Source organism: Photinus pyralis, unplaced genomic scaffold (assembly GCF_008802855.1).
Source record: "Photinus pyralis isolate 1611_PpyrPB1 unplaced genomic scaffold, Ppyr1.3 Ppyr1.4_LG6, whole genome shotgun sequence".
Taxonomy (NCBI): Eukaryota; Metazoa; Arthropoda; class Insecta; order Coleoptera; family Lampyridae; genus Photinus; species Photinus pyralis.
Genome location: NW_022170663.1, coordinates 5,327,614 through 5,333,825, shown reverse-complemented (window position 1 = coordinate 5,333,825; position 6,212 = coordinate 5,327,614). Strand labels below are relative to the sequence as shown.

At 38.9% G+C, this 6,212-nt stretch overlaps 1 long non-coding RNA gene across 1 annotated transcript; it reads right to left on the bottom strand.

The window, feature by feature from the left end:
* Positions 1 to 605: 605 nt before the first annotated feature.
* Positions 606 to 1,353, bottom strand: LOC116174766. Its single transcript, XR_004146161.1, has 2 exons — positions 1,212 to 1,353; positions 606 to 1,160 (listed from the first exon to the last, which is right to left on the bottom strand). It is a non-coding gene; the product is annotated as an uncharacterized LOC116174766 (long non-coding RNA).
* Positions 1,354 to 6,212: the final 4,859 nt, after the last annotated feature.

Here is a 6,212-nt window from a genome sequence, read left to right as displayed (position 1 = left end):
AGGATTCAATTTGTGTCAACACCGTAAACAATTATTAAAAGTTAAATGAGGCTTCACGTATTACTATGACTTAAGACGGCGTTTAACATTCTTTACCCTTGCCTCCTAAAAATCTCCAAAATGAGGAGCCATGGGAGGGTTCAAACGCCATTATATACCTTGCTGACTACATTCATTAATATGTTTTATTCATTACATAGCAAGATTTGATACCTATAACGCTTTTATTTCAGTGTTCGCATCCACAAAATTTGGCATTTTTATTTTTTTTGTACGATGAAAAAAATAGATTTTTGATCCCCCTGAATCAGTTGTTTTTTTCGAAAATCGTGAATATCTCGGAAACGGATCAGCTTTACGGGTCCAATTGAAGATTCAGACCTATACGGCCTTTTTTTTCGCGCACATAAAGATAGAAAACGAAAAGACCAGTTTCGTCAGATTTTCTCGAAAAATTTGAAGGTTATGTGAAAACAGCGTAAGATAGAAAAGTTGTTCATTTTTTCACAACTGTTACTTCGAATGTAGCAGTTTAGTCACAAATTGAAAAACACCACTTCGCTCGCGGACTCGCTCACTTCAGATTTTGAGAAGTAAAAGTTAAGTTCAGAACTAGCTACATTTAATATACGAGACTAAAATCCACCACCTATAAGAAATTTTAACATCTAATTAGATCCTTAGATAGAATTTATAAACTAATGTTAACTAACCAGTAATTATACCGCAAACAAGTTGAAAAAGAATAGAATTTAGCAAAAGGTTAATCAGACCGAGTAAAATGTTAGAGCCTGCAAGGTCGCATAACAATGGAATTAGCGTGCATCCACATAGGCTCCTGCCAAGTTCCCTTAAACATACAACTATGCCATTAGTCTTTAATATGATTCCTTGTAGTGCCCGCACGATGTCGACAAGTTGACTTCCAGTTATACTTGCGGCGTTATCCAAAAGACATCCTATTGTCGCTACCAATTGTCCCGGGTCGCTTAAGTTAAAATTGGTACAAAGTCCTATCTCGAACAAAATTTCTCCCAGTTCTCCTACCACGGATGACACGTCGGTTTGGGTGATATTCTGAAGACCGTTAAATAAACACCCCAAAATACCAGAAATTAAATTGCCTAGAGGCAGCAATTGTTTGGTTTGCAAAGCGAGCTCTGCTGAAAATATTTTTGTTTAGTTTCAACGGGCTATGATATACAGTTTACCTGATTTTGATGCTGCGCTTGCTGTGGCACAGGAAACAACCAACACAAAAGATACAAGTGCAAGTACCATTTTCAACATCTCTTCTAATGTCTTGTGCTCAACTACACCACCCGTACAAATTTTCGATGTTTTTATACAGTGTCACCTGAACTGAAATTTCACAAATATGTATATTATATTTATAAGTTCCGCGAACCGGGTAGGTAATATAGTTTTATTTCATGACAAGCAAAACGCTGTTTACCTCAATATGACATAAATAACAAAGATAACGATACGGATGGTAATTGCGCGACATAGCATAGACGGCAGTACACTAATCCTCCAGTCCCTTGTGGTCTTGCAAAGTAAAGGTCTATGGTATTACCAAATTGTATTATAGGCAAGGAAATGTTACGGTACTATGAAAAATGAAATGGAGAAGAGCGGAAAGCAAAAAGCTCTGTGTAACTGTATATTTGCAAATATGAAATAGGGTCAAGGGTGTACATATTTACTACGTCAATGTTTAGAGTGCAATACATTACCCTGCTTGATTGTAATATTTGATATAAATGTCCGCACTGTGCATATTTGAACTTCTTAGTAAAAGAAAATTATGGAAAAATAAAAAGTCTAGAGTCATAGAGACTACAGGAGCGCTCAAATAAAATTGAAATATGAACATGTTTTCCAAATAAACTACCCGGAAGTCTTTGTTAGGTTTTGCGATCCAACATATCCTTTTTTTTTATTTTAACCTTAACAATCAAAAAACTTACAGGTGTAAATGCATAGCCCTCTGTGATATGTATATACAATTTTGCTCATTGAATCCCTGATGAGCAATGTAATTCATCAATGTAGTGTAAGAATTCTAACACTATGCCACGGCTGAAACGTCCTCCTTGGTAGTATTTTCAAGACCAGTAGATAAAAGAATTCACAATACCAAAACTAAAATAGCGTATCGGTAGAGATTGTTTGAATTGCAAAACCAGTTCTGCTGAAAACATTTTTGTTTCAGTGTACCTGATTCACATGCTGCGGTTGCTTTAGCACAGGAAACAGTCAATACAAAAGATACTTGTTTTGTAATCAACTACAGCACTCATACAGATTTCGTCTGGTTCTATACAGTGTCACCCGAACTGCAATGCTACATTGCACAGGAAAGGTTGATAATATTTAATCTTGTATTAATAATCCAGAAAAATAAGTTCTTCGAACCAGGTAGTTATATTTTAATTGCCAACAAGACCGCTATTTTTATGTCAAGATCACGCAAATAACAAACATAAAGATAATGCTGGAAATTGTGCGAAAAATAGACAGCAGTACACGAATTCCCTTGTTCCTTGCAGTTAGGGAATGCAATCCCGCAGCAAAATCTCAATCCCGGTATTTGCGGGATTGTTAGATGTTAATCCCGCGGGATCCTAGAACTCAAAAAATCACCTGTAAAGCACAAAAAGGTGAACTTCTAAAGTGCCTCAAAAATCATAGTACATTTTTAACGAAAAAAGTTTAACAATTATTTAAAAAATAGCTTCTCCGTTATGTGTTTCCTCAAATTCCTCAGTCCCGCAAATCCAAATGTGCGGGATTAATCCCGGAAAAATGCTGCGGGATCCCGGTATTGCATTCCCTACTTGCAGTCTTGTAAAGTAATATAGATTGCATTATAGGTAAGGAAATGTTATGGTACAATGAACAAAGAAATTAAGAAGAACGATTGACGAAGAGCTCTGTGTGACTGTGTATTTGCAAAGGGGGCTTACATATTTACTCCGCCAATCTCTAGAGGGCAATAACTCTTCGGTACTTGATTGTAATATTTGTTGTGGATGTATGTACTGCACATATTTGAGCTTCCTAGAAAAAGAAAATTATCAAAAGATAAAGTGTCGTGGAAATTATATGAGTACGTAAAGTAAAACATGAATTTTTTTCCAAATAAACAACCCGAAAGTCTTTGTTAGGAGCTACGATCCCTTAACATATCTCTTTTTTTTCCTTTTTACCACCCGCACGTTAATAAGGGAGGTATTGGATTGGGGTAAAAAATTATCCTCCACTTTTTTTTCACCGTCAGCTTGGGATATCAATAGATTTTCAATCCAGTGGTTTCCGGTTGCCTTCGGCATTCCATGTCGTTAATTTTAGTCGTTCATCCACCTTTTGAGAGATTTTTCTTTACAAGAACAAGAGGATACTCGCCTCCCAACCGCCCTTTCGCCATGAATTCGTTGGCACTTGACGGGCGTTGATTCCTTATTCCGGGAACAATTCGGTACCATTTTAGTCACCTTTCACGACAGGTAGGGAATACCACGGGCCAATTCTTTCACCGGACCTGTAAGGGTAATGTCATATCACATTGCCAACTTTCGAAGTTATACAAGTACCACACTACCAACCTATTGATACATAAAATCCCATTTCATGGGAAAATTGAAATATGTGTCACCCGGGCGAACTTTTCTCACATTCTTGCGGGAGAATTTCCTTAGAGCAATTTCCTGATGCGAGAGTTAACGAAGCATAGCATAAATGATTTCACTTATAATTTTATAACCTTTGGTTTACAGTTTACAGAACACATTACCAACTTCGTGACAAATCCCATCAAAAATCTCTATCATGGCAGACACGGGGCATATTGGAGACCTTCCAGAAGCCTAGCAAGAAACTTCCAGAGGAGAAGAACTTCCCGAGAGCGAATCTTCCGAAGACGATCATTCCGGGGAAAAGTTGACTTGGGCAATTTGGTTACAGTAATAGAAGGGCATTTTAATATCGGCTACGTAAAGGATCCTCTTTAGGGGTACATTAAAGTACTTTAGCGAGGATTTGTTAGGGGAGGAAGGAGAATAACAGTCCGATAGTGAATCTTCCGAGGGCGAACATCCCGGGGGAGAATTTACTTGAGCAATTTGGTTACAGGAATAGAAGGGAACTTTAATCAGCTAGATACGTTTATTCCTTAGAAGCCAATTTCTCGAAGCCGAGCGTCCCCTGTGAGCGTCAATGCTGGCGAGAACGAAGTATCCCTTAGCCGAACGTTGCACAGCGGCGAATTTGAATGGGCACGGGCGAGTTTTTTTTTAGGTAGAATTTATATGATTACATAGCATTTATATAATCGTATTAACAAAAAATTGTTGTCTATTCTTCTAGATCTATAAGTAAATTATCAGGATTTATGGTTGTACATTTGCCGGCCATTTGCCAGTTAAATTTGTGTACTGCTTTCTCTTCAACACATTATTAATTACCTCGTCATACGCAATACAATGAAAAGCTCTTCCAGTTATCCACTTTACGCTCCCATTTTTATGAATTTGAATTACGTGAACAAAGTTTCCTGTAGCTCGCGTGACCGAAGTTCATTTGGGTTGCCGTATTTTAAGGTGCAGGCTGTGCAACTATAGACCCAACAATTATTTTCATGTGAATCGATCGCATTTTGAGATAATACACAAATAGAGCATCAGTCTAGACGTCGTATTAAATGCCTGAATGAAACATTTAATTGTCTTCAGGTAATGGAAGTCGACTGTGCTGGTATATTTACTATCTGGGCCATATTTGGTTGCCTGTAATGAATTAAGCACCGTATATTTGCGATAGATATAAAGAAAAATAGTAATAACTAAAGTATTGCAGTAAACAATTGTAACCTCGCCTAAAGGCCCCCTTTTGGGCGGCATATTGTAACGGTAGTTACAATTGTAGGAAAGTTGTACTACGTTTGGGGAATTTACATTTACATTTACAAATATCCATGCCGGAACCCGGATTCGAACCAGGGACCCTTAGCACCACAGTTCAGCTTTAACTGAACTGCGCCACACGGGTCAAAGTTACCAGCAGTTTTCCAGCCTGTTGACCCCGATGTCGGTGGTGACGAAACGTATGGCTTCCCGAGTGGCTTCCATCCATATGCTGTACAGGTCTCTTACGAGTCCCGCTCGTTGAGGTGGTTACGTTACTGCGCGTTGTTTGGGATTGGCGTCTCTCCTTCGAGTGGCTTCCTTCTGCAGTGACAGTGTGGCCAAGGTATTGCAAGGCTTCGAAACGCCATTTTTCGATGGACAGGCGCAGTTGGTGGCGTTTTAGACGATCCAGGACGAGGTGCAGGTGTCTGAGATGCTCCTCCCAGGGGTGAGAGTAGACCCATTATGCCATCCAGGTACACCATGACCAATTCTGGTAAATATTCGGCGAGCACCTCGAGGAATTCACTTCTGAAACATTTTACTTTAAGTTGGTATCTCGCTCCGTTAGGGGTTTCGAGGTTTTCGTTACTGCGCCTTCCTTTGGAGGGACAGTTGTGGAGATTCAATTGTTGCTTCAATTGTTGGGGCATCGATGCCTTCGTGATTTTTGCATGAACAAGAAAAAGGTAATGATATTTCAAGGTTATATTATTTCAAAGGTTACCTGGTAACTATGTGGGCGGAAGCGGGAGGGACGGAATGTATACGTCATCGAGAATTCAGACATTGACGTTCAACGTTGTTTGTAGTCGCGCGCCGGGTGCTTATTTTTCTTGAGTTATAGTTTATTTGTTTAAAATTTGTTGAATTTTGAAGTGCATAAGGACATTAGCTGTAGATGTTTGGTGCAATATAAAGACATTTAGTTTGTGATTTTTGTGGATTTTCATAACCGTGATTGAAAGGTTAGTTCATCAATTATATGCACTTTTGTATGTTATAATTAGGTATTTTTTTTAGATGAGTGGCGGTAACACTAAAATTCCTCATCCTGGTGTAAATAAAATCTCAGTTTTTACGTTTCCCAAAGACCCTACCGTTCTTAAAGAATGGGTAAGAAAATGTTTCACGTCCGGCAGCAAACTAAAATGTGCTTGGCTCCCATTGGTCAAAACGGCCAAGGGATGAAAGCGTAGCGTCCCTGGCCGCAAACGTTTAAAAGCAGAGCCCCGAACTCTGCAAAGTGCAACGCAATTTCTGCTTCGACTGCACTTCAAGAAACAAAAAGCTCTCCACCTG